This window comes from Kryptolebias marmoratus, linkage group LG19 (assembly GCF_001649575.2).
Source record: "Kryptolebias marmoratus isolate JLee-2015 linkage group LG19, ASM164957v2, whole genome shotgun sequence".
Classification (NCBI taxonomy): Eukaryota; Metazoa; Chordata; class Actinopteri; order Cyprinodontiformes; family Rivulidae; genus Kryptolebias; species Kryptolebias marmoratus.
The window spans coordinates 5,158,084-5,180,595 of record NC_051448.1 but is presented as its reverse complement, the minus strand read 5'-3'; the positions used below and the strand labels follow the sequence as shown (position 1 = coordinate 5,180,595).

The 22,512-nt window shown below is 38.3% G+C and overlaps 1 long non-coding RNA gene across 1 annotated transcript; it reads left to right on the top strand.

Moving 5' to 3' along the window:
* The first annotated feature begins 5,068 nt into the window (after positions 1-5,068).
* LOC112450384 lies at positions 5,069-18,581 on the top strand. The gene is made up of 7 exons (XR_003038981.2): positions 5,069-5,239; positions 5,829-5,914; positions 10,630-10,734; positions 12,599-12,784; positions 17,029-17,148; positions 18,031-18,127; positions 18,221-18,581. It is a non-coding gene; the product is annotated as an uncharacterized LOC112450384 (long non-coding RNA).
* Positions 18,582-22,512: the final 3,931 nt, after the last annotated feature.

The window sequence follows — 22,512 nt, the reverse complement described above, 5'->3', positions numbered from 1 at the left end:
ACAGCATTTCTGAATGGTGTTCACATAGGGTTAGGGTTAGAATAGGGCCACTATTCTGTTTGTTTTAGGTGTTTCTCTGCTCTGACATCTGATTTGAATGACTGAGTGATTAACAGGCTTCTGAAGACCTGCAGAAGAGCAGAGAAACATCTAAAACCTGCAGGACGGTGTCCCTCCAGGACCAGGACTGGACACTTCTGACACAGGGCTTCTTCCTTACATGACAGAGCTTTAACCTGCATTTATAGACTGCACAGCAAACTGCGTTTACAAACATAGCACACGAACACACCAAATTTTAGCTCAACATCTGTAAAATTGGCGGAGTTTTAACCATTTTTGTGTTCGCTAGGTTTGCTTACCTGTGGAAGCCATCTTGAACGGGGGTTGACTTCAAGAGTTACATCCATAGAAGCTACAACACCTGGCTACAACATTTACTTACTTTTATTCTAAAATATGTTTTCAAACATATTTGGAACCCAAAAACTTTGGCATGACAATATATTATGAACGTGTACAACCTGCTCGACGTGACTAAATTTATCACTTGTTAAAACACGCAGGACAGCATTCTCCAAATATTTAACTTTCTCATTATCTCTTCATGAAAGAATGATAGTAAAACCACAGGCAGTGCTGGTTTTCATCACATGGCAAAAGTTTCAGTCATTTACAACCGAGAGGCAGCAGAGCGACGTTCACAAGAGCCAGATGTTCGGGTAGATTCTTTTGGATCCGCTCAAACAGCAACACTTCGAGAACACAAAGACCAAACAACACATGGCGTGTGCTACGAGTGAAAATAAGATTCTCTCTTTCATTTCAGCTATGAAACAAATATTTAAATCTCAAAAACAGAAAGATTGATATGTTTTTCAGAGTCATGCCATCACCTGTGGGTTGTTTTTATCAGTGGCACAATAACAATATACAAATCTGTTTTTAATAAGTTCTAATTCTGTGACTAAACAGTCCTCAGTCTAGGTGCATTTTTTTAGCTCACTTAGAGCCTAAACAAATAGTTTTATTCTTTAAACAATAATGTCATGCCTCCTGCTCCAGGACTTTTTTCCAAAGCCTCAAAGAAAAGTGTCTGTAATTGTCCGTTATAAACAAAGAACGGTTCAGAATGTGGGAAAAAAAAAAAAGAGGGAGCTACAAACCATCAAATTAGCAACAAATAGGCCAGAACCTTATAAAGGAAAATCACTTCAAAGCTCCTCAACTTTTATTGTAATGGGAAGTAAATTAAAAGATAAAAAAGGTAATCTGCAAATTTGCCTGTAATGTGTTTCTGCATGGATAAAAATTTTGTAACTTTTACACGTCTCCCTTTTTTTTCTTATAAAGCAAAGTAGTTATTTTACTTTAAGGATCTGCAGATCTACCAGAAGATTTGAAAGTTGAAGCAGACTATCCTCCTGCTCCTATTATTCTGTATACTTCAGGGGAAATTATTGTGCTGCAACTGTTTGTGATCAGTTGGTAAACGACATTTAAGAGAGTCGTTAAAGTTCTCAAGCTCCTTACACGAGTCGCAGAAGCTCACAGTCCTGCCGCTTGAATTCAGAACATGATCAAAACTTTGTGTGAAAATTTTCTCTCAAACCGTTCTGAATTTAGTTTAACCCTAACCCAAAAAACACACACTGATGATCAATAATATATTTTTTTAAATACTGGTTCAAATCTGCCTGACTTCGTTTAAAAAATGTACTCCTTTAGATTGAAGGATAAAGGGGAGAGTTGCTGAGGGGGCCTTGAATGCAGTTTGACAGGCGAACAACAGGCTGTGTTTTTCAAAAACTGGCTGCTGAAACCCATCAGAATAGCTTGCTGGTTGCTCTGTTGCAAACACTCAGAATTCAGTGAGACTGCAACTGAAAAATGGTCTAATTTCTCACAACTTTGAGTCTCCAGCCATCTCAAACAGATCCAGGTCACCACTGCGTGAGATTCTGGACAACTGTTTTCTTTTATCAAATGCCTTGCAATGCACAGCGACAACCGGTAACATTTTCTTCCTTTAGGTCAGGTTTCCATGCCTTGCTACCTCTCTCTGAAAAGGACTCAGACACAAGCTCTTGAGACTGTCACTGACTGTCGAAGGGAAAGAAAACACAGGCTGCTGTCTGTGTGTCGGTCCAAATGTGGCTCCACTTACTGTCATGAGGATTTTTTCCCCCACTACCTGATGAATTCAAGAGGGACCAGTCAACTTACTCACAAGGATGGAGGAACATGCCTTCCTGCTGCTACCAAAACATTTTCCTTCTCCCAGAGAGGAGAAAGATCAAACGTGAAAGTCGGAGCGCACTACTCTCCTGCTCGGAGTAAATGATTAGATTCTTCAGCACTCGCCATCTGAGTTAATAAGTAACTGCAGAAAACAGTTAGGCAGCAACACCAGACCAAGTGTAATGTTGTCATTTACCACCAGTTTTGTCCTCAGTTTGCTTAGGTTTGAGCAAATCTGTTTGAATTAAACCAAATACTTTCCTCTGAACACTGGGCTGTGTTTAATTTAAAAAATGATTTTGTTTTCATATGCACAAATGATGATTTTCTTGATTTGTGCATTATTTTTATGTTCAGTAAATCTACAGAATGTGCTCACCAACATTGTAAATCTCCAAGTCTTCTCACGTAAAACTTTGTCAGTGTTGTTTTAAGCCAGTATGTCATTATTTTGTGCAAAACTGCAAACAGCATTCGGGGGAAAAAAAAGTCTCCAAAATGTCAGGAAACATTTGCAGGTGTTCTCAGTGGCCTTCCATTTATGTTGCACATATTTCGAGCATGATCAAAAACATTGAGTCACCAAGTTTTCACGGGCAGCTGGAACCCATCTAAAAACCCTTCTCAATTTAATTTCTGTAGTACTAGAGAAATTAATTGTCACCTGTTAATCTCTTGCTACAGTATGGAGATCTATAAATTGTAATTTGATGCTGTATACAGTGATTGTTTGCGCTTGCAAAATAAAGTGTGCATTAAAGGGTTTGTAAAGAAAAAGCTCCTGTAACTGTTCAACTGTCGTGCAGAGCAGAAAAAATTAGGAGTGGTGGCACTTTACCATAGCCAAATGAGCAACGACAGGTTTGTGATGCACTGAGATGTTGAAGGGGCACCTGCAGCACAAAAAATAACAGCCTACATTTTACTTTCTTTTTCCAACTTCTGCAACTGGTGCATAAATACACATGAGGCACAGACTTTCAGTGTAGGTGTTTTAAAGGGAATACTGTAGGCTGAGGTGGGAACAATGTAGGCGAAGGTCAGAAACAAAACAATGTAGAATACAGTTTTGTGAGCTGTACACACAAAAACATATTGTGATTTTCAAAAAACTCACTGTGTAAAACAGCTGCATGGCTCTCTGGTCACCTGGCTGCAAACACTCTGAATTCACTGAGGCTCTGACTGAAAAGTCACGTATTTTCTTGCAATTTTCTCTCAGTTTTGAATCACAAATGAGTGAAATACTGGCTATGGGTGCATCTCACACACACAAAAAAAGAAAAATAAATTGTCTTGAAGGGAAACTTTTAACATTTCGGGGATGTGTTGTCATCCAGAACAACCTCCATTTCCTTGTTGTAATGAAGAATAAGTGCCTTTAAATGGCTTCACTCTCTGGGTGTGAATAGATTTGGGAGCGTTTATGTGTGCATTTGTTGAGATCAAAAAAGATCAGAGAACATGATTTATACCGGTTATTTACATTGTTTATAAGAATAGCTTTCAAACAAATAACATTTTATAACCTCTGGTGTAAAAACCTTTATTCTCCATTGTTTAACGCAGAATAGAGCTTCACTTGAAGTCAAAACCAGGAAATAATTTGGCACCAGCCATTCAAAGCAGCACAAACATTCATTTTATTCCCATATGCTTTTGAGGAACCCTCAGTCATCACGGCAGCTTTATCTGCCGATGCTCAGCTCAGAAGCTCGACATGTGTGCCTGTGCCTGTGGCAGATTTCACTGTAACGCTGCGCAAACAGGAAGCATTGGTTTCCTGCCACATGGAGAAGACTGGCACAGGAAATCATCTCTCACAATCTGACGGGAGCTGCTCACTGTTTGTACATATTTAGTTCCTGCATCCAGAGCTGGAAACAATAGTTGTAATGGTGAAGCCTAAAGACAGATTCAAAGTCTGTGCCTCACTGCACAAACATTTGCCCATTCCTCATATATCATGAAATGCTCATCTTTTTTTTTTATTTTGTTCTGTGGAAAAAAATCTGAACACACTCATCTTTGAAGCACAATTACGAGAAAAATAAAGCGTGTGAAGCTCAAATTGTGACACCAGCAGTGCTGCGTGATGCTTGATTAATTATTTGTGCAATAATTTGGTGTTTTGTTTTGATCTGGGAATGAGGAGGCAATTTTCACTTGTGGCTTGTTTGAAATATTGAGAGGATCTGGGTAATCATCATTAAAGACAACTAAACAAAGAACTGGATGACAGAGGAGGCAGTAACAATGATGAACACTCAACAGTCTGTCACCAGAGCTGGTTTAACACTTTGTTTAGCTATTGTTTGCAGATACTCTTAAATTAGAGCTGTTTGAGTTCTGTTTACTTGCGGCTTTCATTGTGATGACTTTGCTTACGTTTGATCCACTTGTTGCTAAAGCCAGTATCTCACTGTTGGCGACTTGTTGGCATTCAAGAGGGAGACTCCAAAATGTCTTGAAACATTTGAAACATTGAGGCAGAGGATTGCAGTCTTGCCTCTTGAATTTTGAGCTGCAACTGTCCTTTGATGGTTGTCCAACCCAACCAGTACTAACCAGACAGGGGCTGTTATTGACAGAAGCTGCAACCAGAGAAACAGCGACAGCAACAAGACAAACAGGAGTAACTTCGCTTTACAGAATGCAACCTACAACTATCACTATTTTGAAGCGAATTCAAGAAAAACAACATGAATTTAGTTCATTTTTATCTATGAATTTTTAACTGAGTGCACGTGAACGCACCTCACCATGGCAACATTTACCAGCACTCACTTTGACGGGAAACAGCTGCCGGCAGCATGGTTACTGAGGAAGAAAACGAGGAGATTTGAACCAGCTGCACAGGTGTGGCTGGACTTTTTGAGCATTAAAAGGACTGATATGAATGCACCAGTGTTACAACACATTCTGTGAGCACTGAGGTCCGATATGGTGCAACACTGAGATTGTTTCTGTCGAGTTTTGAGTGTCTGGAAACTGCTGAGTTAAGCTACTTTACAATTACTACCTGCTATTATCAACTCTGAGTGAAACAGTATGATGATATACTTGTTTTTCAATGTGAGATACTTTTTTATATTAAAATGAGAATGTTCAGTGTTCTGAAATGTTTGTGCACTTCTTTAAAAAGAATCAGGAACATATTATTTAAGCTAATTACTATGCTAACAAATTGTTCAGTTATAGAAATGCAATGTACTGTGGTCTTTATATATAATTTACTTAATGTCTTTAACCAACTTTACATATTTATATTGCACTTTATGATGAATTAATATTCTTAAGTTGTTAAAATTTCCTAAATTTAATTGTTATAGCAATTCATGAATGCAAAATTTAGAAAGCACAAGTAATTTATTGGCTGCTTGCATAATCAGCAGTTGTTATTGTGGCAAGATAAAATGCAGATGTCATAAAAAACGATAATCTGTTTTATTGTGGTCGTGTATTAATCCTAGATATTGCATATAATTTCATAGGAATGCTCTGATGAGGTAAGAGAAGTTAAAGAGATCTCATGTTTGCAATAAAAGGAGAATATAATAATTTATAGATCTGTGTCATTCGTGCAGACTGGTTTTTCTTCGACCTGAGAGAATCTGGGAGACCCTGCGATGGTGAGCCCAGCCCAGAGAGACAGCGGACCGCTGTGAGAACGGTAAAGCCAACCTTCAGACAAGAGATTCATCCCTTCACTGGAAACCAGATAAGAATCTGCAAACACTCGTAACTTTACCGCAGGCGTAAAGACACATACTTGGAAGCACTGAAACTTAACATTTAGAATCCTAACCCCTTACTAATGAGGGGACTCGAGTGAAAGCTTTTCACACAAGATAATGACTCGTTTGCATTTTATTTATTTTTATGCAGATTATAAAAAAACGAGCTGCGTTTTGTTGCTGTTAGAAATAAATGATCGGCTGTTCAACTTACTATAACTTCTGTTAAGATATTTGACAAAGTGCCCTTTAAACCTACAGCAGGTAGAGGTTAGTATCTTCATTAACCTACTATTATCAGAAGAAGTGCTACAAACATCATTAGAATAATTAATAAATTAATAAGACTATAAAGGAACACAAACTAGTTTATTTTGAAATTGTGAACTTCGTTTTAAATTAAGGAAATGAACTTGAATTATTTCAGTTTTCAGTGTGTAAATTGTGAACTTAAAAACTTTAAAATAAGTCCAAAAAACACTTAAAATAAGCAGACTTGTACATTATTTGTTTCTGACATCTCACTCGGCTCATTGTTTATTACTCAGTCTAAAAGAGTACACTTTTCAAAATAAAGGACCAGCTTTTCAATAATTATTACTGATCATCAGTGTGTTTTTTAAACTTGGATGTTTGCCTCAGATGTTTTCTGTCGGAGAAGAGCTCTTGTGCAGGTTTGAAAATACAGTTTCAGGGCTCTGGAGATGGATTAGAGACGCCCGCACCAAAAATTAGATGAGTTTGAGAAAAGCTCAAGACACCCACAGTGACAAGTTTGTTCTTACTTTCTTTAGTTTTGAACTTTTAGACACGCAGAGTAAAACTGACAGGTAAAAGATGACAAGAATTCACATAATCATTGTTTCTTTGTCCATCCAGTTTACCCTGTTTAGTGCCTCGAAAACCAATAAATGCCACTCGTTATCTCCTCAAACTGTCTTGTTCGACAGACTGAAAGCTGCTTATATTTCTTTTGACAGCAGTATTTCAGCATGTTGTGAGAATCCCCCCCCCCAGCTTTGCACACCTGATGACACAAGCGCATAAGCAGAATAAACACTAATTATACGCCTCCTGTCATTCTCCTCACCTGACAAATGTTGGGTAAATTCAAAGCTTTCATTGAAAATGCTGCAGACATTTGAGGAGGGCCTGTCGTAGGATTTAAAGCGGTAAATAAGCAAATGTCCAAACTGTAACAGCAAAACATGAATAAACATGTCAGACTAAAATCCAGTAAACACTACCTGACAGCCTGCTGCAGAAAAGGTTCTGAGAAATGAGGGAAAAAATGCAATTTGTCAACAAAATTTAACTTTTCCAAGGCAGTCATTTATTCTTGTTTTTAGGTTTTAACATTTAATTCTTCATAGAAATGTTTTTGTATCTTTACCATATGTGGTTACAATACAAACATAAAGTTTTTTAGCTATTAAGTTACCATTCTGCCACTTTTAGCATTTAGCTAAAGTTTGCCATTCTTTTTATTCAGCTACCGATTTGCTACTTTTGGCTTTTAGCTAGCCTTTTGCAACTTTTAGCTACTGTTCTGCTTCTTTTAGCTTTTAGCTACCATTCTGCTACTTTTAGTTACTGTTTTGCTAGTTTTAGATTTTTAGCAACTGTTTTGCTATTTTTAGCTTTTAGCTACTGTTCTGCTTCTTTAAGCTTTTAGCTACTGTTCTGCTTCTTTAAGCTTTTAGCTACCATTCTGCTACTTTTAGTTTCTGTTTTGCTAGTTTTAGATTTTTAGCAACTGTTTTGCAATTTTTAGTTTTTAGCTTCTGTTCTTCTTCTTTAAACTTTTAGCTACCACTCTAATACTTTTAGCAATCATTTTTCAACTTTTAGCTACTGTTCTGATACTTTTAGCTTTTAGTTACTGTTCTGATACTTTTAGCTCTTAGCTACTGTTTTGCTGCTTTTAACACTTACCTCTTATTTTTACATTTTAAGCTTTTAGCTACAGTTTTGAGAACTTTAGCCTTTAGCTGTAACAGGTAACTTTTCGATGAGTAACAAATTTAAGCAAAGTTGTTCAGCACTCAGCCTTCACGCTGTATTTTCACAGAAAATGTAATTTCTTTAGTTTACTTTGCCACTGAGAAAGGTCAGAGGTCAACTCAAAGCAGCAGGCAGGTTTCCACCTTCTGTCTAAATGCTCTCAGATGAGAAGGCCGCTGAGGAAACACCAGCTAAACTGCATTCATGGCTCATGAGCACTTTCCATCTGCTTGAGTTCAGATCCAAGAGTTTAATTACACAATTTTCTGTCAGGCTGTTTAGAGGCGTTTTTTCCCACCCACTGTGAATTTGAGGTTTTCTGTAAACTCAGCGTGGAAAAAAAGGAAAAAAAAGCTTTTATTTAGGGCAGAATCTGTTGATTATCAAAATGAGACCAGATCAAAGGATAAATATTAAGAAGTTCACTTTGTTGCACAAATAAATAAGTTGCTGCTTTGAATTCAGACTTGGAAAATTTACATCTTGCATTTCTTGAGCCTTTAATAAAGCCATTAATGCATTATAGATTACAGAGGAAGGAAGTGCGGTAAGAGGCTTGGACAGATTATTTGTGCTCACTGTGACTCAGCATGCAGCTCGCTGCAACAACAATATATGTAAATCGTTAGGTTTTGTTTGTTAATTTTCTGTGTCCTCTGACATTTCCATAATTAGTGCTGACATGACGATAAATAATAATTGGGATCATCACACGGGACGCTCTCTCACATTAGAACAAAAACAGTCTGTTCCCAAACATGGGGAGTGTGGAAGGCAGCAGCTCGGATCGCAGCCAAAAGAAACAATAGCCGCTTTGTGTTTCTGTCTCGGTCTGGCCGGCCTCACTGGCTTCCTGTGGTCACCTTCTGCAGCTCTTGTCTGCTGGCATTCCTTACATTCTGCAAGTCTGCAGCCAACATGGCAGAAATCTGGGCTTATGCAATAGTTTGGCTAATTGATTATTTTTAATTACTTCAGGAACAAAAGAAAGATCCAACAGAATTGATTTATTTTGTTCTTAAAATTGAATTAAAAGTTAAAAGGTCTTCCAATATTAATCAAATAAAATGTTAAGAACTAAACTGACACTGTAAGGCATCGAGTAATTATATAGCATGCTTTAAATAAATGAAATCTTTGAAGGTAAAGATCAACATCAAACTAAAAAAAATACATTTCCTATGAAAATGCTAAAAGACAAAAGTAGCAAAACAATTGTTCAAAGGAGCAAAACACGAGCAAAATGCTAAAAAAAAAAAAGCAAAAGGCTAGCTAAAAGCTAAAATAGCATGCACGTGTATTTATATGATATCATGGCAGTGGTTAATAATTATGTAAAAAGTACTAAACTAAATATAGGTATAGGTAACATGTTGTCTAAATTCAGATTTTGCTTATTGGATGGAAGATCCCAACAAGCTTTAAGGATCGCTGCCATTTTAGGGAATAAACCTGCTGTTGTGCCTCTGACAGCTTTGCATCATACAGTGAATAAAAAGCTTGGAATGGGAGGAATTTATGATATTGTGAGGGGAAAGCTTGAGACCTCTGATATTATTTAAATGGACACCATCACCATGACACAGCAGATCCATTTGTCTAAAGATCACACATTACGGATGTGACATGACTGTCTTCCTCTCAGCTCTGACAGCTGACTTTACAGCTTTACACCAAACTGAATGTTAGGAAACCCCACTTGTCTATATAAGGGCAAAAGTAATCTCCATAAAAAAGAAGGAAGAAAAAAAACTACATTTTCCCACGAAGGTCATTCAGCCAAGACAGTGTTTACCCCCGAGACTGGTAAATTCTTTTGTCACAAAAAGTAGGACTATTGAATCTCGCAGTCTTGTTTAACACCTCAATGGAAAGGAAGGAGCTGATGGTAATGACAAAGATAAATTAAAGGAAGGAATGTATATCGCCCACTGCCTTTTCAAACCAGAGTTTTAATCTGCATTCATCTTATAATGAGAAGAGAGTTCCAACCATTATGGTGAAAGCTTGTAAATGACATTATTTACTATCTCATGGAATATCACGAGATCTCGCTAAATGCATTTGTGCATAGAGTATGTTTTGAAATTAACTCTTAGCTAATACCACACCAAATTTTAGCTAAATATCTGTAAAATTTATTGAAGTCGAGCCATTTACGTGTTGGCTAAGGTCGATCAAGCTGCCTTAAATTGGGTTAATGACTTGTAATTGTGCATCCATTGATTATTTTCTGAAGTTTTCACAAAACACTGTCCAGTGGTTCATGGGATATTTGGCTAACAGACAAACAGGGTTGACTCCAACTGTTAATGTCAAAGTTTTAAACAAAGATCTTGCACAATCAGTAGCGTTGTGAATGACTCTCAGCTGCAATATCTATAAAACTGACTGAAATGTAGCCGTTTTTGTGTTTTAGATGCACATCAAATTCTTATTTCTTGAAGGTTTCTTGAAAATTTGTGCAATGGTACATGAAAAATGTGCTACTAGACAAACATATTTAGGGTTTTTTTAATATTCGTGTTGCTTTTGCTCTGTTTTTGTCCCTGATTTCAGTGTTGGTTGATAAACGGACACCTGCTTGATTGAAGCAGAAATATTTCCTGCTCTTACCTTCTCTCTTTTCTGCACCTTCTGGTTTCAGATCAGCTCAGCGTGCTCAGCGTGTGCTCGGGTCACTCGGTTTCAGTTTGAGGGAAAGCACGACTGAGATAAAGTTTAACAACAATCCGAAAACCTGTGGTTGCAGGTGAGCCCCACAGAGTGTTTACCCATCATGCCACAGTTTCTGCTCCAGCAGGGGATCACATTCCCAACAGATGATTCACACAGAAATTCAAAAGTTATTTGTACTTTAGTCCCTGTGACACACTGAGCTACCTCAAGCTTGGGAAATCATTACACACTTATAGCTTTTTTCCTTGATGTGAACTGATTAATCACCTTATGAAAGTCAGTAAATCAAGTGACTCACGCAGACAATTGCAACAAAATCTGTGTAAATACATCAAAGACGCTCAGATGTGCTGGCAAATCCAAAATAAATCCATGAAAGCCTGATTATAAAGCTCTCATAATTACCTGGCTATTTTTACTTTCATATAATGTTCAGCTGTTTGAACTAAGATCAGTCATAAATCCAAATAAAATCACTGATTTCCCCGAATGGTATTTTAATGTGTTTCTTTGAAGAAGCTTCCCTTCATCCATTATTAATTAAATAAATTAATTCACGGACAAATCTGCACACTGTTAAGAAATATCAAATATGAGTCAAATCTGAATGTCACTGCTGAAGTTTAGAGGCAGTTTGCTTTATTGGTTTGTTGTTTGTTTGCTTCCACTTTTACTTTAATTATTTTTATGCACAATACGGATGTTTCCTCTGGATTTCAACTCAGAAAGTCTTGTGACTCAGATCAAGTCAAGAGAGCTTTTTACATACAGACACCATTTCCTGCGTGATTTCATTCTACCAGTTAATGTCATTTAGTTGGTTTTGTGTGTTTTTTGCTGTCTTTTGTCACCAAATATCGTCTGATTATGATGATGTGATTATTGGTCAGAAGGTTTTTTTTCTGTTCTCCAACATGTGAGCTTGTTTTAGTGCATTCTTTCAGAATCAGAATATGTGAGAGGACAGTTGTAAAGTGTTGGGTTTTTTTATCCTAATGAGGGAACACAAGTCAGAGGATCAAGGTCTGTGAGCCATGATTTCACACCCTTATATGTATAGTGATAAAGCCCAAAAATATTGCAATATTAGCTTTTGGTCACATTGCCCAGCCCTAGTTAAAATTCATGTAATGTGCTGGGCTTTCCTCTCTCCCAAAATGGATCTATATCTCTATCATCAGCCTCCTTTATCTGCCAAAACATCCTCCTGAGGCAGGTGAGTTCCAGGTTAAATATGAGCATGCCATTTGTTTTTATTAGCAGAATAAAAAAGATATTTAACAGTAAGTTTCCACGTGGAGTTTTTTGCCCTGTAGTCTCCCTGTAGTCGTTTTACGTGCCTGGTGATGATTATGCTGTTGTCGTTTTTTGAGAAGGTCACATAGTTTGACAGTGAGTCTGGTTGGAAGCTACTCAGATACGTCGCATTATGCTGATATAATGTGTGCCAATGTGCTGCAATTACGTTCATGAGCTAATGCCATCTTCCCTCTGTGGCCTACTTCAGCGCAACGCCGCCGAGGTTTATGAGAAAAGTTCACATAAAACATGTGAGAAACAGCCAGGCCATTTTATTTGACAAATGCCTTGAAGAACCATCAAATTTTCTAAATTTAATGCCAACAACATGACTTAACGGCAACTTGTGTGCCACCGTTTATGCTTGTCTACTTGGTTCCACCGAGCTACTCTCTGACAGCGTTTTTCCTGAGTGCCAGAGCAGGGTCACCTACATCATCTGCTGTGTTTTCTGCCTTCTGAACTCTCTTTTTGTTAAACAAGGAATCATGTTTTCTGTGAGCTAAATGTTTCAAGCTCTGGACAGTAATGTGGACAAAAGACTTTCACTCCTGTAAATCTCTGCTCAAGCTGATAAATCTGCGAGGAATCTGTTTTCGGCGAGATGATTAAGACCAGTCTTCTGTCTCGTTTTCCAGTGGTGATGAGACAGAACCGATGACACCTACTCGCCCTGCTGCTGCTGTTTGAAAGTGAAGTCGAGGCTTTCCTGAGGAATCCGTCCAGGCAGCGGGCTCTTCTCCTGTCTTTGAACGTACAGCGGGTTTAAATTAGGAAGACTCGAGAGGAAACGACTGCAGGGGATGTGCCACAAACGTTATGAGGTTCAGTTCTCATCCTATTGTTTTAGGACGAGAAGAAAGAACTGCAGGGTATTGTTTAAGAGAAAAAGAAAGAAAACAGATGCAGAAAAAAATCCTTTAAGACCAAAAAAGTTTAAACCATGACATGTGGGGAAGAGGACAGAGAGAGTTTATTATTCGAAGACAGAAAAAGGAAGGATTTACTGCAGATTTCTTATCCAAGTTGAGGGGGATCTTCTGACAATGTTTTTTTTCTACTAAACCTGTAAAAGATCCAGATGGAGCCTTATTAAACAAAAGACTAATTACAAAAAAATTGGGGTGTTGTTAAACAAAAACAGAGTGGGATGATTCGCAAATCTCAAACCCTTATATTATTCACATCAGAAAATAGTAAAACTTATCAAATGTTGAAACTAAGAAATTGTACCATGATTTGGAAAAAAATAATTTCATTTTGAACTTGAGGGATGGGACAGGGTCATGAAAAGGATGTAAAAGTAAGTGGTACGAATAAAAACAGATGGAGGAACATTTTGAAACTAATCAGGTCAGTATGAGGTTTGGGCATAAAAGGAGCATTTTTGAGAGGCTGAATCTCACAAAAGTAAAGATGGGCAGAAGTTCACAGGTCTTCGGAAAACTGTGCATAAAAATAGTGGAAAGATTTAAAAAGAATATTCTTTAATGAAAAGTTGGGAAGACTTTAAATATATCAGCATCGACAGTTCGTAATATCACAAGATTTCAAGAATCTCGAGAAATCTCTGAGGTCAAAGGTCAAGGCTGGATGTTGGTGATCAGGTTCTGGTTCTGTTCTGGTCAGGAACGCTTCCACAGATCGTCGTCTGTAAACACAGTTCACCGTGCCGTTCACAAATGCTGCTTAAAGCTCTATCAGGCAAAGAAGAAGCCAGATGTGAACAGATGTGTCTCCTCTGGACCAAAGAGGAGAACTGTTCTGAGGTCAGACGGGTCCAAACCACCCAGCCTGCCTCTCTGATGGTATGGGGGTGCATTAGTGCCTCTGGCATGGGCAGCTTACACATCTGGAAAGGCTCCATCAATGCAGAAAAGTATATACAATTTTCAGAACAATGCATACTCCCAACCTGCAAAAAATTTCAGCAACAAAGACCCAGGACAGTTAAACAGCTAGAATCATATTTTAGACAAGAAAAGGACAATGTTCCCCTTTTAAAAGTGCAGCAACTGGACTTCAGTTCCAAGAAGTTTACAGACAGTTTAAAGAGAAGAGGTAATGCTTCGCAGCAGTAAACATGGTCCTGTCCCAACTTTGTTGAGATGTTTAGCTGCCATAAAATTAAAAAATTACCTTATTTTTTTTAAATATGGTACAATTTCTTAGTTAGATGAGATTTCTTTTCACCTGAGAGATCAGCTTCCATTCAGAAGATAAGCTTTCAATGTACTGCAGGTAACAATTATCCCATTTTCCAGTATGATAATTGGCTTAATAAGGTAAAGAAAAACAGCTGCTATTGTAAAGATATTGCGACTGTGTGAAACACAGCTTGAAGCACTTAGCTTCATCACATCTAAAACGTCTCATAGTTCTTTATTTTCCCTACAGAGCACTTTGCAGAGCCTTCGGTTATCTGGCTCCTTTTATGTGGAACCAGCTTCCACTTTTGATTAGGAAGGCAGACGCTGTGAGGACCGAAGAAGAGAAAACTGCTCGAAACCCGCATCCAAGGAGAAATAAAAACACGAATAATCCTTTCAAAACCTCTGGGATAGAAACCCTGCAGAAGAGATAATTGTTTCTGTTGTTGGACGCTCCTGATTAAATCTCCTAAGTAAAGATGTAGAATGTTGGAGTTGGAGAGAAACTCCCTTCAAGAAAACAACAAGTGAGGGAAGACGCAGTCTGGCTGCACATGACAGAACGTATCTATCGTTCCACTCACAACATTAATTACTATCCATAAGAAACTGAGGAATAGGATCCAGATGTTGAATTCAACATTCCCAGCTTCCTATTTTGCATTTTATTCACATGCGAGATTCATCATTTAGCAGCCGCTGATATTCACCGTCTCCTTCCCGCAAATATATGCTCCTCCAGCTTAGTCATAGTCAAAAATCAATAACAGACATTGTCTGAAATCAGGTGATATGAATACATTGGCCTTTGGCTGCTTTGGAAGATGAGGGAAGAAATAGTTATTTTTTCCAGCTTTCTGTTTGTCGTCGTCTGTGTTATTGTCTCTGACAGCAAAGTTCATGTGAGAATAACGTGATGAGCAGCAGGAATATCAGTCTGTCCTCGTTAAACATCATGCTGTCAGACACAATGTCCTTTTCTGTCATGAGAAAATGTTACTGTTACCGAAGAGGACTGTTTTCAGACTGACTGGAAAAAGTCAGACCCTGAAATAGTCAAATTAGTTAGTTTTTGTTTTGTTTTATTTTTTAGTGATCAATCAAAACAAAACCTTGTTCCAAGCAAGCTGCACGGATCACAGTGTGCTATCTGAAAGAAAAACAAAATACAAAACATAATAAAGAATTTAAATTAAAGTTTTAGCATTCCTATAAGAAATGAATGATGCCTTTCATGCCAGAGTTTTAAACTAAAATTATCTTTTGATGAGAAAGAACGGTGCTGTTTTGGTCAAACCTTGTAAATATGACTCTTGTGTTAGTGTATGTGTTGAGGATTACTTTCAGCTACTACCACATCAAATTTTAGCACAATATCAGTAAAACTGGTTGAGTTATAGCCATTTTTGTGTTGGCCAAGATCAGCTGGCAGTGGCAGCCATCTTGAATAGGGGTGGAATCCAAAAGTTAATTCGTTGTAAAAATTTATTCATTGTTTCTTGAGATATTTTGCTAAAAATACAGACAAAAAAAAAACACAGACACAGGCAAAAACACTATCATTTCACCTTCCCCGTTTGGAGGTGGGTGATAAAAATTAATGAGGAAAAATAAATAAATCAGTAGGTGAAATATGCAAATGCTTTTTGTCTATCAGCAGTCTAAAAACCCAAAAAATGTAAAGTTATGTCACAGCTTGTCTTCATTCCTAAAGATGAAATTGGTTGTGTTTTTAATTACTTTCTTAATATTTTTATTTAAAAGTTATTTATTTGCCATAATGAACTTAGCTTTCCAGTAGTGAATGACTTCTTTTTAAAGGTTACAAGCTTTCCTAGAACATGTTGGGTAACCACTGAGCTAAATTACTGTCCCAGACTTATATTTGCAGTCCAGTGTGAATAAAACGGAGCACTTTACAGCGAGCGTCTGATATATGTATCTGCTCTGCTGACTCATTCATTTAGAGTTTACTGATCTGACCACAAGCGTGAAATTTACTCAGCCCTGAAGTGTTTTTTCTTCTTCTTGTATTCAGCATGCAGTCGAATCAAAACAGAATGATCCCTGTGCGACGTGAAACCCCGTTTTATATCCCAAACTGAAAATAAATGTTGACTTAAAGCTGCAGGTCAGCTAAATACTTTTCGGCAAAGAAGGAGGCCTGTGAACCTGACATGGAAGGGTTCTGAGTTAGAGAAAGGATTTGCCTGCTCATTAAATCCTGTGTCGGAAAGAGATGACAAAATAAAGCTGGTGTTGATTGACGTCTTACAAATGTTGGGTCCTACTGAATTATCAGACTTTATACAGATTCGTGTATCAGCTAATTATCTCTGGACAACATGTACCATTTGCCTTTGAATTTCAGATTATTTCAATCAATGAAAACTGATTCCTTCCCAGTTTATTTAGTTCAAAAGGGTCAATATTGTCCTGTATGGACATCAGATTTAACACACAGTTGAGACATAATATACGACAAGAGGAGGATGAATTATTTTGTTCTTATTTTATCGTATGAGAGAACCGTTAGTATTGAAGGATTAAAACACAGCTTTATTGCACATTTATGTCATGGTTTCACAGTTTTTTCAGTCATATTCCAGTTCTCAGCCAATGTTTCCCTCAGCTCCCATAATTACTTCCTCGGTTCACCTGTTGTTCATCTGTTACTTTATCACAAGTGCTTACTCTGCAGCCGTCCAGACAGGTATAAGTTGTGTTAGTTTTAGTGTCAGTTGTCAGATCGTTGTTGTACTTCTTCATCCAGGACGGGCTTTTAGTTTCCTGTAAACCAACCCAATCCCTTTGGTTGTTTGTTTGGGTTTTTTGTTTTGCCATGGCTAAATACCTTTTGATCAGAATCTTTCATGGTTTTTTCATAATTTGTTTTCTTTTTTTCCATACTTTTCCAGGCCTGCAGAAAGGAACCCTGGAGGTATTCTGGGCGGAAGAGGCTGTTCGGATCCACCTGAACTGTCACGGTGACAGCAAACCCAAGACTGCAAGCTGAAAAACACTCACAAGATGAAAAGGTAAGAAAACTAAACTCAGTTACAAAAGAATACCCAAACCATGATAGTTTAGGGTTTTAGTTTTAATGCTATCAATCCTCCTGTCCTTATAAGAACAGAACAAAAAGGCCTTGTAGCTATAATTATAATTTAGGACTATAATCTGAAGAAGAAAATATTATAAAACAGTGTTTTGCATCTCTGATTGCGTACTTTATGTTTATATGGTAAGTCGTTAGCGTAAATGTCCCATATATGAAGGATTTAAGTCTACATCACATCAATTTGCAGGATCCTGAACTCACTGAACATAAAAATCTTTGTAAGTTCATCACAAAACATCTGATACAAAGTGAGGGGTTTGGCTTCTGAGAATGTTCTGAGCCATATTTTTAACAGTTAGGCTTCCATATTTGTAGATTTGACCTAAACTAATGCACTTTTTTCTTGTTTAAAAATGTATGTAATTTCACATAAAATCCTAAAACAGTTCCTACACGCTTGGAAATTCAAGGACACCAGCAAAAACCTGACCTTTTCAACAAATACAGCCCACTGCACTCAAGATTTGTGGAGGAAACGGAAAAAAAACTAAACATGAGAAGTTTAAGATGAAGTATGGCTGAAAAGATAACAAATCAAAATCCAAAAAGAGCTCCATACAGACATGATAAAGATAGAATTGTATGAAAATCTTTTATGTTAGCTGTCAGACCAGCTTTTGTTTTACGAGTTCTGCCTCAGCCAACCCAAGTTTGTTTGACTTTACAGCTAATAAATCTTTCATTCTCCTCCGCTTACTCTTGTTATGATACATCAGTGCTTGTTCCATCTCTGTGTTCAGTAAAAAGGGAGCTTCTCTGTTACAGCTGAGGAAATTAAACACAACCTGTGTGTATTTAGGATTCTTTGGCTTCACTGCATCAGCTCTGCGCCCACATCCAGCAGCAGTTCCTGTGCGATCTACCAGCTGCCAGCAGACCGACACATCATATGTGCTGTAGGTCCGGACCTCCGGCTTGAACCTGAAAACCCCTCTGTGTCAACTCTGCACTGGCAAAACTTCCAACCCAGCCTCTCTTTCTCTTTCCAGATTGGAACACGGAGCCCAAAACGTGGAAATGTGCGTTCTGAAACTAGAAAACAAATTTAATCTTCATGTGATTTAGAACAAGGTGGAACTCTCAGATTGTAACAATTATCTGTTCATTTAAAATTCATTAACGATTGCAGTCAACTCAATTGAAGATGGCTGGCACAGCTAACCAACCTTAGCCAACACAAGAATGTCTTTACCTCAGTCAGTCTTACAGATATTGAGCTAAAATTCTCTTTGATTCTTCAATATTAGGTTACTGACAGCTTATAACTGCTCTGCACAACCCCACTTCAAGAAATAAAAAACAAAGGAATCTGCTTGAAATAACCAGCTGATTCTTATCCATCACTGAACATCAACTGGTGCTGAACATACCGTTTAAGGATACCCCTGAGTGCTGCAGTATGGGGAATACAGGATGTTGACCCTAATCTCCTCCTCCTACATCACCTGATGGAGAGCGAGTCTCCTCTGCAGGTGTGCATCAGCCTCATAAAGAGATATCTGTCTGCATCATGTTTGCCCTCTGACCGTTTCATCATTAATGTAGCGGGATGAGAAAATAACTGCTGTGGGGGAAAAGTGACCGGCCTTCTCGCCTTACCAAATTTATGAAACAGCTTTTATGAGCCAAGGGGGGCCCCCGCTGCAGTCTCTGCAGAAAACACACAGGTATCTGTTTGCGAAGGGAGTGCTCGCGGTCTGCCCATCCTGGCACGCTGCCGTGTGTCCATGTGCTCCTCCTTTTACATACCACTAACTGCACTTTCCATCTTTTTCTCTTTCATGCCTCCCCACAACCCCGCAATCTCTTTGATTCTGCCTCACGCCAGATCTTTCGCCTGGCTTCGCCCTCACCTGGAATGTTTGTGCATGTGGGAAAATATACCGCCACAAACTCCACACTAAAAATACCCATCGTTTAGAGCGTGCTCCGAGGCATCAGGGGTGAACACGAGAGGCGAGGAAGCGTGCAGAGGTCTAGATGTAATTGTAAGCGTAGCCAACTTGGAAATGTTTACCTGAAAATCCAGTGTCATACTTTCCTTGGGTGTTGCTGTTCCTTTCTGTGTCTGCAGAATGGTGCCTTTGTAAGTGAGAGGTCAGCACTTAGTGCACCTCACTGGCCCCTCTGCCAGTCTCTCAAATGAGCAGAATGCCTCTCACCTCCATATGCCTCTGAAATCCAAATACTGGTAATTATCCGTGTACCTATTTGTTTAAACTCTTAGGAAATGATGGCAAGTCAGCATGCTTGTCCTCATATGTGTTTTAAATTAGAGGAAGTTCATTTACTGTACCAGCTTACTGCCCATTCATTATGAATTTTTACCTTCCAAGTATTCATATGTTACATAAGTAAATGACAGGTCAGGGATGGAAAAGGATTTATTAAAGACAAACGTTGATTTTTCACTCCAAATCCACTGAACTGAAGTCACAAATGACTCCACAGGGGTTTCAGTATTTTTGTCCCAAGCCTTTGGCTGCACTTGTCTCTGAGGTTCAGTTTAGATTCATTCTCAGCTCCGTTCTTGCTCCACGTTCACTTTGTTCCCTAGATTGCCACTAGCTTTCTTTTGCCTGCATGGTAAAAGTGGCTTTTCCACAGAATACAGTTATCTGTTGCAATTAGAAATGCTGTTACCACAACTAAGAAGAGACTTTTAGGCTAAAACTAACTGCAGGAAAAGCTAAGGCCGCGACAACAAAAATCTATAATTAAAAAGACAAAACCACCTAAACATCTCCAAAACCCCATGATACAATCCTCACAAATACTTTTTATCAAGCTCTTCTATGCAAGGCTTTCTAGAACATAAAAATAAAGCCCAATTATAATACAGACAGGTAAGAAAACAGAAATAAAAACATCGGATAACATGGATTTAACAACTCTCATTATTCCCAGATTTTTCCCAGTGACAACACAAAAGAGCTATGCACAAAGTCCAAACCACAGCACCAACAGAAGATTATTCTTGGTGGAAGAAAGGGTTGAGAATTGTCCAAGAAGCATTAAAATGCTGCTGCCTTAGGTTTAAACAGCTTGGTTGTGATTAACTGCTGGTTTCTTCATTTAATGATTCAACCATCAACGTGTGAGAGAAGTGAAAGAGTTGAAGTCAACAGGGCAACACATCATTAATTAAGAAATTATACAAGATTTACATGTGAATTAAACTGCCACAAATCCACATAAAGAATCATAATACAAAAGGTTGAGGTAATTAAAATCAAGTCATACTGAAAGACATTAAAGATTTTGTTAAATTATTTTTCTCAGTCAAAAGCCACAATTAACTTGTAGTCCGTTTTATGCAGCAAAAGAACATTATCAGTGATTTACATACTAAAAATATTAATCCAGAGAGTCAAATTCTGGCATTTTGTCAAAGTCAGCAGTGTCTCAGAGATGGACATGTTCTTTGGAAGTTGGCTCGAACCCATGACCCACAGCAGTTTCTGAAGTCTTTAGAAAATACTACCTCTTCAACAATAAAGTCTCCTGCTGCTTAAATTGGTTCCGATATAAAACAAAAGTTTATGTCATGGTTTGAGTTTTGTTACACTAATGATCCTTTGTTTTCTCTTCAGTCAGCTTTAGTCTTGTTTTTGTTGTTTGTTTGTCATTTTGTAATCTTATGCATTGCAGTGCTGAAACCGACACAACCCAACATTTACCTACCCACCCAAAGCTTATGTTCCCAACATGCTGTTAAAACATTTTTGGTTGGGTGACTTTCATCCTGTCCCTGGAGATTGACCCAAAACCCCAGCATTAGTTCTTCTTATTCTTCTGATGTTCTGAATGACCCACTGATGTTCTTTAAAGCCTGAGCTTGTAGTGTATCCAACCTTTTAAAGATTGTTTTAGCTGCTGACATATAGTGATTTCAACCTGGAGAGACTCACGACAAAGAGAATCTGCAATTAAATGGTTTTATTTGACATGAATGACATGAGATTTTTGGAGACCCCGGCGGAAGACGCGAGTGCCGACAATAGCAATGCGCTTTGACGAGAAGCTCAGCTTGAGCATTAGAGGCGTCTTCCACTGGTGGTGGAGGTTGAAGAGGGGAAGGAAGCTTGAGGGAGCTGGGAAACTATGGGTGGAGGTGGGCTGAAGTTCGGCAGGTGAACGGATGATGATGGAGGTCCTTTTAAACAAAGGCTTGCTCGCTGATTGGATAAGCTGGAGGCACAGTCGGACGCTGATGGGCTGAGATGGAGGCTCAGTCTGATGCTGATAGGCTGGAGTGGAGGTGCTCGACGCAGCGATTAGATGCAGGTAAGGCTGAAGCAGGTCTTCCAGTTTGAATTTACACCTAGGCTTCATTTCAACTTGATGAGTAACCCTTCTTTCCATAGCATATCATAAACCTTTTCTATATCAAAAAAGACAGCAACCACTACCTCCTTATTACCTACCTCCTCTGATTCCAAACATAATATAGAGTTCATAGTACATCATCTATTTGCCTAATTTACTGCCTGATCCGTCACCTCCTTCTACCAACTCCGATCCACGCCTTCCTAACATAGGAAAATATTTATATCTTCTAGGATGAAACTCCTCCAATAAGCACGAACCTCACAGATGTGAATGGATGACACAATTGGCCTTCATTGATTGTTGATTCCACAGAGCTCTGTCTTTCATACTTGCCTCATCCAAGTCCTTGTAGTTTCTTGTCATAGTCTTTGGGGTCCTCAGTTACCAATCCCCTTTCACAGAAAACACAGTGCTTGGTTTCTATGAATTCTTTGGGCATTATGGCATTCTTGGTTTCTATTAGCATTTATTTGTGTGTCAACTTTATCTGTGAATTTGTATTTGACCTTTGGATTTCCTGCACCTTTTGTTTATCTGAAACTGTGATTTTCTTATCTTTTGCATCCAATGCAAGTCTGCATTTAGATTCAACACCAACAAAACCATTTTATGACAAGTCATTGTTCAGGAAAATACTTAAGTTTGGCGTTAAAATCACCCTTTCACTAAACTTAACCACATGTTAAAAAATATACTCAGACTTACATGTTGCAGAATCTCAGCAAAATAAAGTGACTCTTTGTGATCATGAATGAAAGATGCTACAGATTTTTTTTGTCCAAACAATAGTTAGTACAGATTCTCTCATGTTGGGTTGAAAAACTATTTGTGCTGACGGCAGCTGCAGCAGGAGCCTGAAAATGACTGCGTCCTCTGGCGCTTTTAGTTGCACAAACTGTTCCTCTGACCGGGGGCAGCTTATGTAAGTTTGCCACGCAGCAGCGCTGTA